The 22,638-nt window shown below is 45.6% G+C and overlaps 1 protein-coding gene and 1 long non-coding RNA gene across 2 annotated transcripts in view; one reads left to right on the top strand and one right to left on the bottom strand.

The window, feature by feature from the left end:
• PLD5 (phospholipase D family member 5) overlaps nt 1-22,638 on the bottom strand; it is a 1,381,847-nt gene that overhangs the window by 449,031 nt on the left and 910,178 nt on the right. The gene's annotated exons all lie outside the window — the stretch shown is intronic.
• On the top strand, nt 11,885-14,031 carry LOC144761605 (uncharacterized). The gene is made up of 2 exons (XR_013595806.1): nt 11,885-11,988; nt 13,844-14,031. It is a non-coding gene; the product is annotated as an uncharacterized LOC144761605 (long non-coding RNA).

Raw genomic sequence — 22,638 nt, 5'->3', positions numbered from 1 at the left:
GTAAACTTGTCGGAAGACATCCAGAGAGTCCACAGAGACCCCTTCGGAAAAAGTAAAGAAAGAAGGTCACCACGGAAAATCTTAATTAACTTTAAGACATATACACTAAAAGGAAGTGAAGGGCTGAAAAATGGAACACTCAAAAAAGACAATTGGACTTTCAGAATCCGCTCCGACATGTCCAAAGCCACACAGGACAGACAATGGCAGTTGGGGCAGTTTATGCAGGAACTAAAATCCTTAGGCGCCACGGTTCAAATGAAGTTCCCTGCAGCTCTCCGTATTATGTGGTGAAATAAGATGCACAATATAAGAGATCCCAGAGAAGTAGAAACCTTCATCGAACAGATCAAGGATCAAATACGAATGGAGAAATAAATGGAAATCTAAAGACAAAAAAAGGGGAGAAAAAAGGGGGGAAAATATTTTTCTTAGGTGAACAGGAGCTCGAAAAGGGCGAAGAATACCGCCCAAAAAGAAGAAGGGAGGCTTCCTCAGGGTGGGGAAAACTAACTATCACAAAAAAGAACTATGGCAAAATGAAACCAGTACACGGGTGGGGGCAAAATAGGGAACAAAAGAGAAAAAAATGTCCTCTACAACCAATAATATTGGAGTCATCGGGAGATACATAATCCATCTCAATCCAAAATATACAAACAAATGACGGCAAATCGGAAAAAAAAAAATATTCCCTCATGGAATGTCAACGGCCTCAGAACGACTAACAGGAGGAATAGAATTTTTGAATATTTAAAGGAGTCTAACAATGAAATAATTATACTACAAGAGACTCATCTCTTGAGTACGGAGTGGGATCAAATTGGAAAAAAACTAAATTGGGTGGACGTCTGTGTTTGCACTAAACAAAACTGTAACATTAAAGGAGTAGCAATCCTCATCAAGAAATCTCTTAAAGCAAAAATCGAATACCAGGCAGTAGATAGTTACGGAAGATGGGCCATTACCAGACTGAGAGTAGATAACAATATCCTGTCCATAGCTGGATACTATGGCCCTAATATAGATGATCCTCTCCCATTGCAAAATTTGTATTCGGAGCTTCTATCTATCTCCTGACCTATAATACTAGGTGGCGATTTTAACATCCTATTTGACCCCAAAATGGACAGATCGCCACCTAGCAAACATGTGAACCTTCCTAAGATGAGGGAATGGCTAGGTGTATACAAAAAGGACTTCGATGTGACAGACATCTGGAAACAAAAGGGGGATAACAAGCAACCATTTACATATCATAACAAAAAGTTGGGCCATAGATCCAGGATCGACTACTTCTTGGTAAATAAGAGCCTATCAGAAAATGTCAACAGCGTTGAACACATTCCAGCGCATTTATCTGACCATTCCGCAGTCCAATTATCTCTACATATTACAAATAACTACCAACCGCCAAGATGGACAGTTGACCGGACCATACTGTCTGACCCACGAAGCATCGAAGAATTAATAATGGTCTCTGATATCTTCTTTGAGGAGAATCAAGTCGGAACATCAAAACAAATTATATGGGACACATATAAGGCGGTGGCTAGGGGGAAGCTGCTAAGCTTGGGAGCTTACAAATCTAAAATTAAGAAGCAGGAAATCAGAAATATGGAAAACGACATTAATAACTTAGAAGAGCAAATTATGATTGGAACGTCCACAGAAATGAAAGATCTATTGGAAAAAAAGGTCCTACTACTCAAGGAGAAACTAACTGATTATTTGGAATATATAGTGAGGAAAAAATGGGAGGCAAGCAAGCTGTCAAATCACGAGTATGGGGAAGGATGTGGGAAAATGTTGGCGTGGAGAACTAAAACAGATCAGACAAGAAACACAATATCCTGTATTGAGAACAACCAAATGATATTGAGATATGATGACTCCGCGATAAAACATGAATTCACATCTTTTTTTACAAAACTATATAAAGAAGATATAAACCCAACTGACGAACAAATCAGTAAATACTTAGATACTATCTCAATACCATCACTAACAAAGGAGGAGGAGAGTGAATTAAATAGCGAAATCAAAGTCGAGGAAGTGACAGCGGCTATAAAGAATTTGAAAAGGGGTAAAGCGACTGGCCCAGACGTGTTGCCAAATGAATTTTACCTAGCACTGAAAGACTCAGTAGTAGTCCACTTAACATATCTAATGAACAAGATATATATGAACCAGGAAAATGTTCCAGACTCCTGGAATGATGCCACGATTAGTATCATACTGAAACCAGGATAAAATCCAAAACACTGTGAATCCTACAGGCCTATATCATTGTTAAACTGTGACTACAAAATCTTCATGCAGGTCATAGCAAAGAGATTATCTACAGTCATACCAAAATTAATCCACCCTGATCAGAAAGGTTTCACAAAGGGCAGACAGCTTCACGAAATAACACATGAACTTTTTGCAACAATCGACATAGCCATCAGCGAAAAAAATGCCGTTAACCATAATCACCTTCGATGCTGCCAAAGCATTCAATAGAGTTAACTGGGCCTTTTTAAAACAAACCATCAAAAAATACAACCTAGGGACAAGATTTGGCTGCATGATAAAGGAAATTTATAAAAAAACAAGAGAAAAAATATTAATCAATGGATCACTCACCAACAACATTGAAATACAAAGGGGGACAAGACAGGGGTGTCCCTTATCCCCTCTCATTTTTAACCTTTACATTGAACCACTGGCTTGTTCCCTAAGAAAGCATATTTCAATATCTCCTTTCAGCTATCATATGTAGTCAAAGAAAGTGGCTCTATACGCAGATGACCTGATGATATTCACAGATAACTATGACAACTCCTCCAATGCAATAGATGACACGATCTCTAAGTTTGGCAAGGTATCTGGATATCTAACAAATCAAACAAAAACTGAAGCCATGAGTTGGAATATACAACCTAATACGACATACTCCAGAAACAAAATAAAATATTTGGGGATCAACCTGGTCAAAGAGCTGGAAAAGATTCCACAACTAAACCTGAATAGAGTGCTTGCTGAAACAAGAAAACTGCTTAAAGTGTGGGGCGGGCTACCCTTAACCTTCTTGGGAAGATCGAACATCTTAAAAATGTCAATTCTACCTAAGTTCCCATATTTGTTTAACACCATTCCCTTGGAATTCCAGAAAAACTCATTGAAGATTAGCCAGCTTCATTTGGGCTTCTAAGAGCACGCGGATAGCATGGAGTAAACTAAGGAGGAAGAAAAATCAAGGAGGAATAGCCAGCCCAGATCTTTTCGAATACTACAGGGCTTTTCATTTCAAGAACATGAGACCCTTACTAAGAAAATATCAATTTTACCCAGACTACTTACAGAGTATGACAGACAAAGTAGATCACTTTTTATTCAAATTCGGCCATCCAAAATTAAAAAAATAAAATAAATTAAAGATCTTACATAATGCCGCAAGATTGTGGTATCAAATTAGAAACACAGTAAATATACCTTACTATAGTAATATGGCAACAATCTGGGACTCCCCGGGCACACCCGACTGCCTAAAAGACTCTGGCTTTACCATTAAAAGCAGTCAGAATTGAAACTTGGGGGCAACTTCTAATAGATAATGCCTTAATTACATGGGACCAAATCTCTTTAATCACTAACTCCAGCTGGACCAAATCTTTAACGGAAAAAAACGGGAAATGAAAACCTGGAGAAAGAAATGGCAAAATCCTCAACAATAAAAAAAGAAGTATTGAAATGGTACTGGGCCCTTGTAGAGGCTGGAGAGGATGACTGCCCAGTCTCGGAAACAATTTGGAGGAAAGATATGCCCGAATTAGATCTTCATACGCTCTGGCAAAAATCTTTAGGAATTTGTTGGTCCAGCCTGAAAGCAGCAGCCCTGAAAAGAAATCACTTGTTTACAGTCCATAGATCTTACTGGACTCCAAAAAGATTATCGAAATTTAAAGGAGCTAACATAAAATCTTGCCCTAAATGCGGATTGGAGAAGGCGAACGATATCCATATGTTCCAAGAATGCCCCCTACTCACAACCTTTTGGCATGAAGTCGGTAAGACGATAACTATGGTCTTGGGTCATCAAATAGACGTAAGTACTACTTTAATTATTTTTGGGGTCCAACTTATAAGAGAAATGGAGATAAGTATTTTGACTAAAAATCAGGAAAAGCTAATATTTGTATTAATACTGCTGGCAAGGAGAGAGATTTGTATTAACTGGATTAAACCAACTCCTCCTTTGCATGCAAACTGGCTGAATTCTATACTAACAACGAATAAACTGGATAGGAAAGAGAACATAAGTAAAAAGTCAAAGTTTTGGGAAATATGGGAAAAACGTTTCCGAACATCAAGTTAACACCTTAGTAAGACTCGCCAACTACATCCAATGATTAAAGCGATGACAATAATTCAGGTAGAATAAGTTCTGCCGAGTAGCCAGGTTGGCTAGCTCCCCTCCTATACAAAAACAGAATTATTGGTAATGATAAAGGAAAACGAGAACTCTGTTTATAATCAACACCGATAGGGATACTCCCCAACCCAGTTTGAGATACACGGGGCAGAGAACGTTGATATAACAGATTCCCGAAACTCCTTATACATACAATCGCAATATGAGGATAAAATTAAAAAAACAACAACAAAAAAACATTCAAACCCCTCCCCTCCCCCACCCCACATGCCTCCCCGCAACAGCTCCCCAGTATAAACCAGTAACTATTTGCCATTGACCCCGCATCTCCCCACCCCCCCCTCCCACTGAAGCATCCCCAACTTGCAAGGATCATCTACCCACCCTCTTCCCCCCTCTCCCAACCACAGAAACAGCGCCATCAACGTGATGACATGATTCAACACAGGGGAACACCCATAAGGGGACAGCATTAGACAGTCACACAGCCACCGCCTCTCCTCCAGGCCAGGAGTCATCGTGACCCCCTGGTGCTAACAGAGAAGGGGCGGTGGGGCCTGGGATACGTTACCACTACAAGTACGGTGAGCGTCCGATTCCTGGAGAGTAAGAATTGTCCTCGACATCTCAGCCCTTCCCAGTTTCTCCTGCGTAATACAAGTGAGTCCTAAGTTCACGACCTTCGTCGTGTAGTTTGGCATGTCAATCATTGTTCTCATTCTCCTGTACGTCGTCCTGGCGGTCCCGGTCACGGCCATTTGCTCCCCGCTGTGCCCACTTAAGGTGCCGTAGTTAATCCTCCACTTGTTGTGGGTTAGTAAAGAATCTTTGTTTACCTTGATGCGTCACGCTGAGACGTGCTGGATAAAGTAAGGCGTAGTCTATCTGTGCATCCCGTAGTTTCTTCTTCACATCAAGGAATTTGCGCCTTTCTTCCTGCACTAATGGGGTGAAGTCTGGGTAGATCGAGAACGTCACACCTTCATATACCAACTTCTGCTTTGTGCACGCCGCTCTGAGGGCTACATCCCGATCGCAATAATTCAACAATCGTGCGATTATGGGTCGTGGTGGTTGTCCCGGCTTTGGTTGTGGACCCAGAGACCTGTGTGCCCGTTCAACTATAAATTGCGTGGAGAAGGCCTCCGCTCCAATAGTAGTTAGGAGTAGTTGTTCGATATATGTCTCCATGCGCCCAGTGTTGGTAGATTCTGGAATGTTGATCACGCGTATGTAAGCATGGGCGTAAAATCCGTTACGCTCGCGGATTTTTCGTATTTTCGGGGAATCCGCAATCCACGAACTCTCGCGGATGCGGCGAGAATACGCAAATCCGCGCGAAGCGGATTTTTTGTTTGTGTTCGCACTGCTCGCGCTGCTCGCGGTCCGCGGCGCGGGCAGGAACAATCTCGCACTAGCGAAAGTACAAAAATTACTTAGTAAAGGAAGTGGCCCAGTCTCCAACTTCCTGTTCCTGTCCAGCAAGCTCCTCCCATAGGGGTGGGGTGAAGGAAGTGCCCCAGTCCCCAACTTCCTGTTCCTGTCCAGCAAGCTCCTCCATTTCCTGGCCACTTTTCGATCATTCTTGACTGGGAAGGATTACTTTTTGTGGTTGCTGATGGATATTTGGATTTGAGGCCTTTTGGATTACTTTTGGATTCGAATTTTGATTTCACAAAGAAGTAAGTTGATGTTGTTTGTTTGTGGTGATTTTTGTGTGTGTTGTTTTTTTTTCGACTTTTTTGGGGGGAAAATCTGCAAGTTCGCGAGCTGAGGATGTTTTTGCTTGTGTTCGCACTGCTCGTGTCCCGCGCAGCAACAATCTCGCACTCGCGAAATTGTAAAAATTACAATTCTGCTGCACATGAATTGAAAACCACCAGGCTTATTTATGGGTGCATGGATGATACAACTGTTTTGTTGAAATTATTTTTGTTAACATGATTCTGGCCAGGGCATGGATGACATTGGATTGTGCTGATTTTTGTGTGTTTTAGGACTTTTTGGGGTGGTGTTGGGGGCTTGCTATGGGGGTGGGGGCCATTTTATTGTCTGGTCCCGTGTGGGTGGGGGTCTAGGGGCCATTTGTAAGTTGTGTGCTTTGTGCCATAGGCCTGCACCCACTGTGCTCTGATGTCATCCATTATGCCCAGGGGGGCCCAGAATCGGTCTGTTCGCGGATTTTGCGGGTTTTTGCCACGTTCGCGCCGTGAAGCAACAATCTCGCACTCGCGAAATTGTAAAAACTGCAATTTTGCACCGGAAAACCACCAGCAGGCAGCATAAGCCTTCTGAAAATGGATGGATGGCATTGGATTGTGGTGATTTGATTTGTGTTGTGTGTTTTCACTTTTTGGAGTAGGGGTTGGGTGCTGGCTATGTTGGTGGTGGCCATTTTGAGGCATGGTCCTGGCCATGTGGATGGGGGGGTCAAGCGGCCATTTTGAAGGCAGGCAGTGAGCTTTGAGACATAGGCCTGCACCCATTGTGCCTTGCTTTCACCCATTGTGCCCAGGCGGAGTCAGGGGTACATGAAAGCACAACCCTCTGTGTGTGTGCTCTCTTGGATCAATGTTAAATTCCTGCTTCCCAAAAATTTAGCAAATCCTAATTTTGAAAATTCCATATTGTGTGGTGTGCACGTGTGTATTCATAAATGCCTACTTGCTAACTGTTTATTCAAGCGCTACATATGCAACATTTATATTTACTGATGTTCCTCTGTCTTCGTTTGCGTTTAGGTGCACAAAACTACGCATCATCGTTGAGCATCAGTGCCAGGAAGAAGTGCTGCTGCGGCCTGTTGTTCCGACATCTGAAGAAGATGGCTCCAAAAAGAGGTGCCCGTAGGTCCTCTTCCAAGAAAGATGTCTCTACTAAGGAGAAGAAGAAGCAAGTGGCACCACTTACCAAGGCGACTGGTTGCTCAACCAAGACATTTTTTGGGCAACAACAACAAAAAAAACAAAGGCCCACCATGAGTGCTGCACAGGTAGCCTGTTTAGTTGTTGAATCACCAACGACCAGTGATGTTGGATCATCGCAAGAAAGTAGCAGCACGCCATCAACACAGGTTTTAACTCATCTCACAAGTACTATTCAACAACCAAAGCCGCAACAACAACTGCATGGGCTACTAGTACAAGCAGAAGTACATGCGCAAGGAGCTGTCCAAGAAGGAGCTGTCCGAGAAGGAGCTGTCCGAGAAGGAGCTGTCCGAGAAGGAGCTGTCCGAGAAGGAGCTGTCCGAGAAGGAGCTGTCCGAGAAGGAGAAGGCCGAGAAGGAGAAGGCCGAGAAGGAGAAGGCCGAGAAGGAGAGGTCCATGGAGACTTGCAAGTAGAGGTCAGTGAAGATGGCCATGGAGCGGTGCAAGTGCCCACAATGGTTGTTCTTCCAGAAGTAGGGGCACAGGAGGAAATTGACTTTGGAGCCGGGGTATCATGTCAGGAAGACGAAGCCACTCCTCCTGATGATTCATTTTCTCCCAGCTCCCCAGCAAGGAAAAGATCAAGGAGGGTGTGTAGAAGTTCCTCTTCAAGCCCCGCTCCATCAGATGATGATGTGGATCTAGATTGGCAACCATCTCTGACGTCTGAGAGGGAGGCACACCATGAGCTGCGAAAGGTATCACATGGTAAAAGGAAGGGCCCCGGAAAGCTCATACTTATGGATCCGAACGTCGGACTTGATGAAGTGGTGCATTCTGATGTTGTTGAAGAGGATGACAGCAATGACCTAGTCATCACACATGTCAGTCCAGCCACACCGGCCATGCAGCAGACAGACATTTACATCCTATCCCGACGTCATGCTGAGCGTGACCCTGGCGACGTGCCACTGGTAGCACCACCAACGCAGTCAAGTAGTACCACAAGTTCAACAAAACCTACAGCTCCCATATTTTCTCCCCAGAGGGGGACTCCATCCAGCTCGACTCCCTCAAGTAAGGTTGCTGCAATAATTGCACAACCCAGTAGATGTCTGCAAGGCTCATCCACCACTGCTTCATCTGGCATTGGCAGCAGTATCACCTCGTGCGGCAAAACCAGAAGTTTCCAGTCCCCAGTTTGGAACTTTTTTAGTGTCCATGAAAAATATGATAACATAGCCGTTTGTTGCATTTGTAAGACTAGCGTTAGCCGTGGTAAGACTGGTACCAACTATGGAACCGGAGGCCAGATAGGTCATCTTGAAAGAAAGCACGCTGTCGAATGGTTTCCGCACCTAGCAAACGTCAAGGGAAAGCGATCCCAAAGGGCAAGTGGCCAAAATATACCCATAGTAGGTGTTTCATCTGAAGATGATGGGGAGGTAGAAGAAGCGTCAGACATGTGTCCGGTTGCACCCAGTACCCCTTGCAGCACCACACCCTCCGTAACACATAGCAGGCACACTGAGAGTCTGGGAGACACACCAATGCGGAAAATGTCAACACTGATCAGAAGTGGGTCCAAGAAGGCATCAGCATCATCCCGTAAATTTGTCCAGCGCACCATTTCAGCCATGTTCTCCTCAGATGCGCAATTTCAACGCAACCACCCAACTGTACGCCTCTATAACACTAAGCTGGCAAAAATGCTAGCGGTGGACCTTCTCCCTTTTTCGTTTGTCGAAGGTGTGGGTTTCCTTGAACTCGTGGCAACATTGGCCCCTAAATGGAAGGTTCCTAGCCGGTACTATTTTGCCAGGGTTGCTGTTCCAGCACTACACAAAGAGGTGCTTGAGTTGGTGGGGGCAGCTTTGCAGAAGAGTGCTGTTCACACTATACACCTGACAACAGACATGTGGACCAGTTGCCAAGCCCTTGATTACATGTGCATCACTGCACACTGGGTCTCTTTTTCAGGGGTTATTAAACAGATAAATGCAGGTGGTGACTTGGTCGAGATTTTTAAGGGTGCTCGTAAACATGCAACATTAGCCATGTTTGGCATGGAGAAAAGTCATACTGCAGTCAACATTTTGGCTGACTTTAACAAAAAGGTCTTGAAATGGCTGCGCCCAAGACATTGCAAGGTTGGTTATGTTTCTACAGATAATGGCAGGAATGTAGTTAAGGCCATGGAGGACGGTTTCTATTTCAGAGTGCCGTGTTTGGCGCACTGTATCAACCTTGTTGTGCAAAATTTTTTGAAAAAAGAACTTGCAGTCGACAAAACACTGACCATCTGCAGAAGAATATGCACACATTTCAACCATTCTTTTAAGGCCCGGAAGGAGCTGAGGCGCAAGCAAAATGAACGTAGAATGCCAGTGAAAGCACTTATCCAGGAGGTGGCAACACGTTGGAACTCAACCTTCTACATGCTTGAGCGTCTGCATGAGCTGTTTCCAGTAGTCAATGAGTATTTCTACAACCTGGGTGGTGATACGACAGGAATGATGCTAGCGGTGGAGCAATGGCAGCTAGTTAAAAGCCTGACAGACATGCTTCGGCCTTTTTGAGGTCTTCACGCGTGACGTGAGCAGGGAGGACTGTTCTTTGAGCAAAGCTATCCCACTGTTGCTGAAGCTCGAGCACCAAGTCAAGGTGGTGTCTTCACAATTAAAGGACGTTGGAAAGAACGAAGCACATGAGTTGGCGCAGAGATTATTATAACGCCTAGTTAGCAATGAACGGCTTGTAAATATCAAGAAACAACAGCACTACATTTGTGCTACTATTCTGGATCCACGTTACAAAAAGCCATTGTTTGGCAAAGTAATAATTCCTTTTGAAACATCGGATGTTACAGAGTACAAAGGTTGGCTAGCTCAGTCAGCCATTCGTTTTGAAATAGAGCGGAAGGAAACTGTAGGAGAAGACAGTACTACTAGTGAATCAGCAGGCGATCAGGCGTCCCAAAAAAGCACTTCACCATCTGTGCCTGTGGCAGAAGTGAGTGACTTTCCCTCTGAGCCGTTAAGCACACCAGCAACCGTATCATCTGCACCAGGCGCATGCGATATGTCTGAAGCGAGTTGGCTAACTCAGCTAGGGTTTCCTGGTCCTAGAAAGGACACAGAAGTGCAAAGTACAGGAATCCGGGAGGACATTCTTTCAATGGTGCAGGCCTATCTGGATGACTCAACAGAGGTCAATATTACAGAGGACCCATTGGCGTATTGGCATGGGAAAAGAAAAATATGGCGAGAGCTCACCAACCTGGCTATCAATTACTTGTCTTGCCCACTCGCAAGCGTGTCTTCAGAACGTGTTTTTAGTTCTGCTGGTGGCATTGTGACTTCCAAAAGGTCCCGCCTCTTGCCCGCAAATGTGGAGCGGCTCACCTTGATAAAGATGAACCAGCACTTCATACCACCAGATTACAGAGTACGAGAATGCACGCAGGAAGAAGAGGACACCGCCCTACCCGAGGAAAGTTCTCCTCAGTTACCAGAAGTAACCCCGACTGATGATTTAGCAGAGTATGAGGACGAGTTCTGCTTCCCTGACAGCGAGTTCTGAAAATGACTCAATCATTCATTCATTAATTGTAAATAGTCCTCCTTATTCACTTTTATTCCTGTGTGTCTGTCTTTCTTTAGCAAGTGCTTCATCACATTCCCAACAAAACTGTAATCAAATCAACCAATAAAACAACAAGCCCATCAACAGAACTGTCTTGATGTTGATGCCGCAGCATTCCTCAGGTTCACAACAGTTAGTTGACACGAACTCAGTCCTGGTCGTCTATCCTGAGTCCTCCTCCTCCAGACTCACCCTATCCATTACCCATAATGCTGATGCCTGGATTCTGCACAATGAAGCAACTTACTTAACGTTGACGAGTCCCCCACTGTGAATTCCAGGTGGAGCCAGCCCTCAAACACAAATTACAGGTAAGATAAGCGTTTGGATGGGAGGTAGTATAATGGAGTATTTGGAGAGGCGAGAGAGTGACAGTGGTACTAGCAGCAAAGTCCTAGGGCTCTTGAATTAACAAACTCTGTGACAGGCATTTACTTAGGAAAACATTTGGCCTATTGCACGTGAACGTGTAGGCGTTATATTGCTCGCTTGCCTGTCTCAGGGGTGCTGTCTCTGGGGCTTCTAGGTTTTAGGGTTGTGTCAGCACCGCTACCACATTTCTAATGTTGATTGCTTTTGATTTGCAGAAAATCCACGCCGGGAAACTCCAGTTGTGGCCCTGCTGCAGAACGCGTTAGGACTCTGTGAATTCCAGGTGGAGCCAGCCCTCAAACACAAATTACAGGTAAGATAAGCGTTTGGATGGGAGGTAGTATAATGGAGTATTTGGAGAGGCGAGAGAGTGACAGTGGTACTAGCAGCAAAGTCCTAGGGCTCTTGAATTAACAAACTCTGTGACAGGCATTTACTTAGGAAAACATTTGGCCTATTGCACGTGAACGTGTAGGCGTTATATTGCTCGCTTGCCTGTCTCAGGGGTGCTGTCTCTGGGGCTTCTAGGTTTTAGGGTTGTGTCAGCACCGCTACCACATTTCTAATGTTGATTGCTTTTGATTTGCAGAAAATCCACGCCGGGAAACTCCAGTTGTGGCCCTGCTGCAGAACGCGTTAGGACTCTGTGAATTCCAGGTGGAGCCAGCCCTCAAACACAAATTACAGGTAAGATAAGCGTTTGGATGGGAGGTAGTATAATGGAGTATTTGGAGAGGCGAGAGAGTGACAGTGGTACTAGCAGCAAAGTCCTAGGGCTCTTGAATTAACAAACTCTGTGACAGGCATTTACTTAGGAAAACATTTGGCCTATTGCACGTGAGCCAACACGATGACAGTGTTCAGTTAAATGAAATTACTGCAAAACCACCACCCACCCAGCTCAAAAGTAGTAAAAAAACAGGTATGCTCAGATAAAGTTTGAAAAAGTATATTTATATCCCTAACAAAATAATCTCCCGCAAGACCCTCCCTAACCCCAACAAATAAATAGTCCTCAAAAGTCCCCAAAAAACCCAACTCCCAATTCCCACCCCCCAAAAGTCTCAAAAACAGGGGCAAGGGACACTCTATGGATGCAAGCTGTTAAGTTTGGCCTCCAGGGCATCATGCTTTAGGGCCAGGGCATCATATTTTTCTTGGAGGATGGCTTGATCTAGGCGGAGGCCCTCCACCACATTCTGATATTTGGTCCATTTCTGGACCTCCGCCTCTAGGTCGGACACTCTGCGGAGTGCACGGCGCAAGCGACCTTTAACAGTGCTGCGAGGTGCAGCTTTTGCTGCTCGGCGGTGGCGTCTTCCGGCACGGCTCCGGTTTGCTGGAGCACTGTGCTTACCGGTAGAACGTGGGGTAACAGAGGAGGATGTAGATGTTGTTAGGTTTGATGCACTGGAGTGCGTGTCGTCCCCCTCTAGTTCCACCAGTCGCCGATATTCAGCAACAGTTGCTTCCAGCCTCCGTTGCCGGGCCAGTACAGCCAGCATACTCCTCGTTGGTTTGGAGGTTTTAGTATTGCCAACTACATGAAGAAAGAAAGACATAATCTGTAACCAATGCTCTTTAAGAATATGATTAACACAAAATGATTCAGCAGGAAGTTGTGTCACAGTACAACTAGCAACTAGCCAGGGCAGTACAAAACTATTCAGGCCAGTATCATGGGCGTCCGCAGGGAGGGGCGCTTGAATCACCATTTCCCTTCCCACAACTCACTTGTATCCTTGGTTTGGTGCTCTTTCATATGAAAGAGATCTGGCAGAAGTGAGTGATTTTTCCTCTGAGCCGTTAACCACACCAGCAACCGTATCATCTGCACCAGGCCCAGGCGATATGTCTGTTTCCCTCCCTCTCTCTCTCTCTCTCTCTCTCTCTCTCTCTCTCTCTCTCTGTCTCACTCTTTCTGTCTCCCTTTGTCTCCCTCTACCTCGCTGTCTCTCTCTCTCTGTCTCCCTCCCTCACCCTCCCTCTGGCTCCCTCCCTCTCTCTCTCTCTCCTTCTGTCTTCCTCTCTCTCTGTCTCTGCCTCCATCTGTCTGTCGGTCCCAGCCTGCTGTAATTACCATATTGTAATTTGTCACTGGGCCACCACTGAATACACATCATATCCTATCTAAGAGTCAGATAGTACCTCCATGATCCAGCTTACCTGTACTCGCCACCGCCACCGTCTCCTTCCTCACAGTCTGTACTTCTTGCTCTTGATCCGACTCCTCTAGCGCCGCCTCCTCCCCAGATTGACCCTCGGACTCCGAGTCACTGATGACCACCACATCTGAGCTGGCCCCGCCACCAGATGTTCCACCTACAAAGTAGATTTAAGAATGTTAGATTACACCACTCCACTAGTATTTGGTCTATGAATGAAAAAATGTGAAAACAACAGAAAAATTAATTGACTGTCTACTCTAGTCTAAAGTAAAAATGTCCCTCCTTCCAGGGAAAGCTGTTGTCTTGCTTCATTTTTTTGTCACAATTGTTGAATGCTTGCTTAATTTTAACACACACTATTTTTCTCTGAACAGACAGAAACTGGACTTCTAAGGACAAGAGGAACATCAACTTCAAACCAGGTGAAAGCTCGGCTCGACCACAAGAAATGTGTACCAATCCAGTACTCATCAACTCAGCACCAAGCACTTTTCCATTTCCAACTAACTTTATTTTCATATATGTGTTTACTTAAACTTTTAATAAAGCTTTTAAACTTGAATTGACTCTGTGGTTTTTAGTCCTCCAGAGAGTCCAGACTAGAGTGACTGAGCGAAAAGTTTTGCAATTTTTGCAAGGAGGAGTCTGTGCTGCTGACACTACCAGGTTTATTTATACAGTGTGCCAAACACGCCACTCTGAAATATTATTACTCTGGTCTTTGCTGTCCATAGTTCGGTTTGTGGAGAATTGTCCCTGCAACAGTTGGATTATTGATTTTGCTCCTATCTAAACCCTATTTCGAAACAATTAAATTAGGAATGCTTGGACAACAATAGGTCCTCTATATTTAAATGAAAACTTACTGGGGCCAGCAAAGGAGCACTCGCCGCCCTGGCCTGCATCCTCCTCCTTTGGAGCCACTGCTGCATCAGATTTTTCGGTCCGCTTGCCCCTGGGCGGACCTGACGTACAACATGAAAGAAATAACAGAAAACATTGATGATTGCTGCTTGCCGATGTCCTTGTCAACCAAATCAAACATTTAGAAAGAACAAGAACCTACTATTTCATCCAAAAAGAGGGCTACAAAGGAAGGACTGCACCTGAGCCTCTACTCTAGGGGCAGATTTACAAGCCCCTTGCAGCTCTTTTGCTCCATTCTTGCGTCAATTTTGTGACGCAGCGCCGCAAGAGAGGCGCCATGGTGTGGCGTATATTAACAACGTGACGCATATGGGAGATGCATCCCATTCTAAAACCCTGCGCCATTATGGAGCATTCCATCGCAAGGGAGGGCGTTCCTGCGCAGGAACGCATGCTAAAAGTGGCTATGGGGAATATATAAAATTTCAATCAGTCATTTAGGACAATGATGCGTCACTGAAACCCTGCGCCTGCATGAAGCAGACTTACGGCTTGACGCAGCATTGCTGGAGCTGCGCCATCGTTGCAACGCAACTCCATCAAAGAGCCGCCTTTACGGCACCGATGCGTAACGCTTCGGTGACGTTTTGGGACCATGGTGTGCCGCATTGTAAATACGGCGCACCATGGGTGGTGCTGCCGTGCCACACACTTTGCAGGGATGCGCAGGTAATTGCTAATCTGACACTTACGGGCATACTTACGAGTTCTGAGCTGGACACCTCCAGATGTGCACCAGAACAAATACGTAACGCAAAACTAACCTTGCGTCACGGCAGATGCGCCGCTATTACAATGCGGCAAACCCTGGCGCAAGGGTAGGCAGATGCGTGACGCATCTCGTGACGAAATAGGGGCGCATCTCTAGAGTCGCGTCGCGGGCGCAATGCAACTATAGCAGTGCTCAGGGCTGCCCAATACTCTACATACCGCATCAGTCCTTACGCCTGCTTCAAGCAAGCAGGCATAAAGAATTGACATAGCAGCGTCGCGGAAGTGCCTGCGTTAAATCTTGTAGATTTCACGCAGGCACTTTTGCGAGGCACACATCTGCCTGACCGGCACCCCCCACCCCCCACTCACCCCCTGCGTGGGAACGCACCCATCGAGGCGCAGGCCCAGGCATTCACGTGGCGCATCTCCTTAGATGCATCACGTTGTACATGACTCGCAGGGATGCGCCACGTTTACGTCGCTGTGCGTCAGGTAAGGCAGTGTAAACGTGGAACAAGGGGCTTGTAAATCTGCCCCTTTGTGTCTAGCATTACGCAGTTCTGTAAAATACACTCATACTCAGCCCAATTAAATGAACACAAAATAGATAACAAATAAGCAGTGGCACCGGCACAGAGAAGGAGAACAGTGCACCTGAAATGCACAGAAGATTTTGAAATATTAATGAAAAAATTGCTACTACTACTCACCAAGACCGGGGACCTCCACTCCCAGCACGTCTAGCAGGTCACGCTCTCGGTCAAGGATGTCGGTCCAGCGGTGGGTGACCTGATTGTAGGTGCGCTGGACCCCCGTGATCTTAAAAAGGGCCCGGCACACCTGCCCCCACCGCTTCCGTCGCTCCTGGCTGTTGGTGTAACCAGCAGCAATCCTGCCGCCTGCCGCGATGGTCCTGGGGAGACGGCGCTGCACGTAAAAAACAAGTGCGCCCACCTCCTCAGGGCTGAAAATCTCCCGGGGCACCACCATTTCCGCCCTCAATCGACCACACGGGAGCCGGGCACGGGCTGCGGGGCCCGTCTTGGGCAGCTTCACAGCTGTCTTGACCATGTTCTGGGCAGGTGTGAGCAGTAAAGAAGAGACAAAATGAAAAAGAATAAGAGTAGGGAAGAAGGAAAGTAAAAGTTTAAAAAAGTAGTTCAAAAGTAAACAAAAGTAGCCTAAAACACAAAAATATAGATCTAGAAAAATACAGGGATAGAAAATAAGTTAAATAGATCAAAAAAATATTAAAACAAGCAAAGGATGGCAGAGATATAGAGAGGATAGAAACACCATACCCAGACACATAGGAATGAATGAAAAACAAGATGGCGGCCCGATCACGTGCGCGTAAGTAAGTTCGCACGCGATTTCTCTCGCGAACTCGTGCGAACTTGTATTCGCAAGGCGCGAGTCGCGCGAGATTACACTTAGCGGGCGGAAACGGAAATACGTCACGCAAACAAAATGGCGGCGCCCATACTCAACCTTGAGGTAACTCGCACCAGTTCGCGGCCTCCACGGGCCAGTTCGCACTACGACGCGCCCCGCGAATAGGGCGAAATTACCGAAAAACGAGTTTTGCAAAAGCAAAACGAACGAGCAGGTGCAAAAGTTCGAGCTCATCATTTGTAACCATTTACCTGTAGTGCTTCCTGAAGGGGCCCTCCAGAATCCGGTTGCCTACTTGCAACTATTGTGTGACCCTGCTCTGACAGTCACAGAATAGTTACAAGTATGCCATTGCATCCTGTTAAAAAAAATTATTTACATTGCATTTGCTACAAAAAGGAAAGGGAGCAGACAAGCAGGTGCCAGCCTTCATTAATGTCAGTTGGGGCAGGGCAGGTGTTGTTGTTTGCAAAACTTAAAGCACTTAGCAGGTGTTTGTTCACTCAGTGGTCAATCAGAGGGTGTTGTGATGACACTGAGGGTGGCATGGGTGTGCCAGCCAGAGGGTGGCATGGGTGAACCAGAGTGCCAGTGTTGACAGAGGATGGCAGTGCTTTGCTTTGCCCCAATAATGTACACTGGTGAACTAGAGGGTGATGTGATGACACAGAGGGTGACATGGGTGAGCCAGAGGGTGGCATGGGTGACCAAAGAGAGTGCCAGTGGTGACAGAGGGTGGCAGTGATGAAGAAAGCTTAGCAAACAGGCTGGGCACGTAGAAACAACAAGTTCGCTAAACTGGCGACCCGACAAGTAAGTTCGCAATTTGCGAAATAGTACAAAACCCTCGCGAACTTGCAGAAACCCGTGCGAACACACACACCCCCCAAAAATCCGCTAATCCGCGAGAATTCGCGGATTTCGCGTATTTTCGCAATCCGCGAATACGCAAATCCGCAAATTCGCGGATTGCGAATCCGCAAAATCCGCCCATGCTTACGCGTATGTTATTGCGCCTACTGCGAGCTTCTAAATCCTCATTCTTCCTCGCAATCACTCGCAGTAGGTTATCCATCCTCGTTAATTGCGTGGTATGACTGGCGATGGTGTCATCAGCATCCGAAATACACCTTTCAGCCTCCTTCAACTGTTCATCATGTTTATCTACTTTGTGGACCAGGGCGTCCATCGTGGAGGACATACGATCCACCTTGTCCACCACCGTGGCGAACCCCTGCCTCATCTCTTGCAGTATTTGGTGCATATCAAGCTCTGGAGATGGGGTTTCGGTAGAGTCCCTGACTGTGCCTCAGGGGTCATTCATCGGCGAGGCAGGTTTAGAAACCTTTTTCGGCGTAACAAAAGTTAATTTCGGCTGTCGGGTATCCGGCTTCCCCATGTTGCCCGGTACTATCCAACCTCTCAAATGTCTCACAAGTGTCAGTCATCCGAGGGTGGGGTCACACCACAGGGGTCCCCGCAACACTAGGCAGTAGGGTAGTGCGTCGCAGTTTTGAATTACCCTGTGCTTCTAATAAGGCCACAATCTCACATGGCATACGCTTTCCAACCTTTCCAGTTCATATAGGGCGTATAGTGACGACTAGCTCCACCAGGGGACACACTGCAATAAAATCTGCTGCACCTACAGTTAGGCACGTCCTCTTCCTCCACACCGCCTCAAATCTGGGCCCACAGTGACAGGATAATACACAGCAGTGCTTGGCAGGCCGTTGGTGGACTATACAGCATATGCCCCCTTACCAGTGTAACACCATGCAGCCAGGGAGCAGCAAGGACGGAGACGTAGTGTCCTCGAGATATCCCACAGTGATGACAGGTACAGCGATGACAGGTACAGCGATGGCACGGAGCTCAAATGCCAGCCATGGGTTACACAGTGCTGGGGTCGGAGATCGCATCCAACCGCGATCCGCTGTGAGGCCTCCCTGCCCTCATTGAGTCGTAGTACCTGCAGGAGTGCGCCGCCGTACACGCAGCCGCATCGGCCCTCAATTCCTCACTGGGGTACAACACTTGTCCACCACAGGGCACGGTAAACGCTGCTCCTTCACTATGTGGTGATTTCAATGGCAGCTTAGTGCATCAAGCACCGATTCCCGTCCGGCCGCCGGTTCCCTGCACGGCGTCACCTGTCACCAGGCAGGCAGGCCTACATCCCGCGTGGCGAGCCGCGGACTTTCCTGCCAGCGACCCAGTCGCCCTCTGCTCCAGTGCTGCTCTCGCTGAAATGTTCTTCGTGCCAGCGCTCAGCCAGGGGACGTCGGATCCGCACCAAAACTTCACCGAGGACGGACATAGGGGTTATGTGCAAGAACGCCTCCGTACTTTCATGTGGCAACTAGGATAAGGAGGATTAATTAAGGATAATTGGCCCAAGCAGCGGGAGCCTCACTAAGTGGCGGCCATTCCGCTTGTGCGCCCTCTAGCGCCCTCCCTCTATTTAGCTTTCTTGATAGAAAACAGCAGAGTTCAGTAAAATACCGGAATCACTTTGGCATTCTCTAGATTCCAGTCCATAGAAATTGTCTTTCACAAGCACCCATAGACAATAATATTTTTTTCAAATCTTGTATTTTCAGTGATATGACCACCAAAAACCTGAATTTATATTAAAAACAGAGCTTTGGACTGTACCATTGCCCGCTGAAAGGCAATATTTCTCTCCATGTGTTCCCATACCTGGTGTGTCACACAGTTTGGTGCTTACTTTCCCTCCATGTTAGAGAACAGTAAATGTTTCAGTCCGCAGGCTAATGTGTTGCATAGCTAAATACATATATGGTCCCAAAGGCGAGCCAATATCTGCCAATGTATGCATTTATTATCATTGACACAATTTGTGCTGACTATCATGGTTTTCATTATTCGTAATGTAAGCTCTCTAAAGTTTCTTATTACTTTTTTCTGTGGCTGCTCCATCAAGGAACAGATGCTTACTACCATCATCTAGGACACGTTCCCAGCAGCGACATCAAGCGGTCCATTGACAAAGCAAGCATCCGTTGGAGATAATATGATATTGCACTGCTCCCATTGGACAACCAGATCCTTAACCCGATGTGGGGCCAGTATTGCGTACTCGGGGACTCTGTCAACTATCCCCCCCTACTCTTGGGGTGTACAGAAACCACCACCCCATGAACAATTCATCCACTTGTCAATTATCCATCCACACACAACTAACCTTTACTTTTGCAATAGTTCATCTCAACATTGATTATGTATAAGCATTATGGTAAAAGGTTTATTTAGTAAACACCAAATGCATCTACCTTCCACCTTTTTGTGATCTCAGATGTGCCTGGCCATAAATGAGGGTGTATATGAATAATGTAATTGTGTGCACCACACTCACTCTTGTCTGTTGGCATTCCCACTCAGTCTTAAAAGAGTAATAAAGCATCAAAGTTTATTTTGAATCATTTTATTGAAGAATTTAAAAATAGTGAAAATGGAAAATGTGACATGGGTTTCAGGGAAAGTAATTCAACTGTCCTCGGAAAGCGGAGAAAGAACACAAATAGTGTATCAATCCAAGGAAGATCAGTGAACTTAGATGGGAGTGCACAACAGAACAAGCATTGACATAACCAATAGGTCTCACCTTTGGGACCGCATAAGTGTTTACCCGTGCAGCACATTATAGAGACAATAAACCTTAATTCATAAAGTATGACAAGAAAGAAGGCCTGCAGTAGCGGGATACAAGATCTGCGATGGTGCGAGTGGGAAGGCCTGAAAGAGAGCACTGCTGATATATACATAATAATAAAACACCACACACCTCTGTCATTCTAACACCTCTTCCCTGTTCTATCTGAATTATGCTGCCACTTCCCCCAGCAGGCGGGTAGTGAAGTATAAAAACCAGGGGCATCAAAAACAAACGATAAAGGAGGGTCCCAGGGCATATTTATAGACCTAAACACAGACACAGCCCCCAAATAAAGTAATTTTTTAACAAAAGGTGTCAATGGGTCTTGAGGGTCAACTAAACGTCCTGTATAAGACATGAGAAAAAGCAAGACTAAATGTGGAAAGGGACAGAAAAAATACTGCCCTGTGTGACTGAAGCACAACAAGATATCTCTAGGGTATAAAAAGTACCCATCAGTTATCGTCCGATACAGCCCATGTCATCATCTGGGTCTCCTCACACCAAGGAGTATATACTTGTAGCCACTAGATGTTAATGTGGATACTTCTAAACCAGTGATATAAGGTGAATTTGGAGATATCAAGAAAAGATGTGTTAAGATAACTGATTTGCAGTGCGTGAACTAGTGAGAGTGAATGAGTGATAGTGTGTGTAAAATTGGAGAGATGAGAGGAAAGGAAGTTTAATGACACGCCTCAGTCTTCCAATGTTAAAAACAGTGCAGAGAAATAGCAGGTTTAACAAATAACTGCTATACGGAATTAGAGGTCAACATGCTTCAGAAGTAAATGGACTGTGGTTGTCCGCTGCCTTCGTCAGGACCTAATACTCGCTACTGCAACAATTCAGGGTGATAAAGAAAAATTAACAGCCATGTCACCTGGAAATCCTAGGTACTATGTACCTAGGATTTCCAGGTGACATGGCCACTTCTTAAAACATGTCTGTATCATAGGCTGTTCCAGGCTGATATGATCTCTTTAGAAGCGGTTCTCCAGCCAGCAGGCTGCCGCTGCACCTGGAGTACACCTTCCACGTGACACATGAACAATAACACACTAGAACAAAAAAGTAACACAAAGCGTTGGGTGAAAAGGGCTGCCAGTCCACTGCACACAGGAGGATTGGTAACGTCAGGAAACATGAGAAACTGCAGCCCAGATGCATGTAACTACCTCTTGCATGTCTCACACATGCACATACTCGCTCACACACATTCATGCACACCTATTCAGACACGTTTACTCACATGCATGCACAGAGACATTCACAACTCTTGGCCTGAGACTCATTTGCCCTTTGCTCTAAATAGCAAACAATTGTATACAATTGTATAAATGAAACTAATAATAGAGGTTGCCAGGCAAGGATGTAGGATGACTAAGTGTGGGGCTGCACAAACATGTTAACTGAATTAATGTATGGATGCCCAGGATCACAGATAAACTCAGAACTAAAGTTAATGCTTCGTATTCCCAAAGTCAGGAGAGTCCATCGTCCCTCGGAGCCTAGAGGTTTCACAGCTCAGATGGTAGAGTTGGGGAAAACTGGTTTAAAAGTTAAAGAATGCTGCATAAAAACATTGTTGCCTTTGAATTTTGTGGGCTACTTACCGAAAATTAATTTTCCTACTAAAATCCATAGACGTGTCAGGATTCCTATTGGTGTCCCGCGCCATCATTCTGCCTAATTTCCCCGTATAAGATACAAAATAGCGTGTGCACAATCGTGATTGTGACAAAAGTAATCAAACACGCTATGCTCTGAATCGATTTTCGGAACTGTAATGAAATATTTAGCTGTTTGAGCCAACCTTAAAAGTCAGGCCCCGGGCCACTGCCCACAAAAACCCAGATGGTGAAAATAAGCCTCAAGAGTGTCATGTTTCCAGAGGCCATCAAGCGCAGAGCTTTATGGTTCAGTTGAGTGTTTCATTTTCTCAGCTGGAGACCAAACAGATTACAGCCCACAGCTGTGTAATATGTATTTGGGAATGGAAATAAGCTATCTAAAAGGGAATGTAGTGCCTGCACTTCACAATGCCATAGCACCATATAATAATGCATATTTATATAAAGGGCAGAAATATCGCTCTGCACCGCCCCTGTCAGGAAACATGGGACAAGATGTAAAAGTAAAAAAGCGACTTAACAATATGACAATTGGTAAATAAAACCATAACTAGTGAAAATGATGCGTAGGCTCTGTCTGGCAGCACAAGCTGAAGGCAGGCACAGCTTTTGGGGTAAAATGAAAGGATGGAAACATAATATGTGAATGACAGTTGACCAGATCAAAGGATGAGGAGAGTAAACAAAGCCCCTCTATGTATGTATATCATGTTTAAATATTTTGGGAAATCAACAGACTGGTGAGACAGCTAAAGCTGTCTCAAATGCCAGACTTAAAAAGAAGCCCATTATCCAAGGGACAAGCCCAAAACAGTGTGCA

This window comes from Lissotriton helveticus, chromosome 6, assembly GCF_964261635.1.
Source record: "Lissotriton helveticus chromosome 6, aLisHel1.1, whole genome shotgun sequence".
Classification (NCBI taxonomy): Eukaryota; Metazoa; Chordata; class Amphibia; order Caudata; family Salamandridae; genus Lissotriton; species Lissotriton helveticus.
Note: the sequence above shows the minus strand (reverse complement) of the source record. Positions and strands in the feature narration are given on the sequence as shown.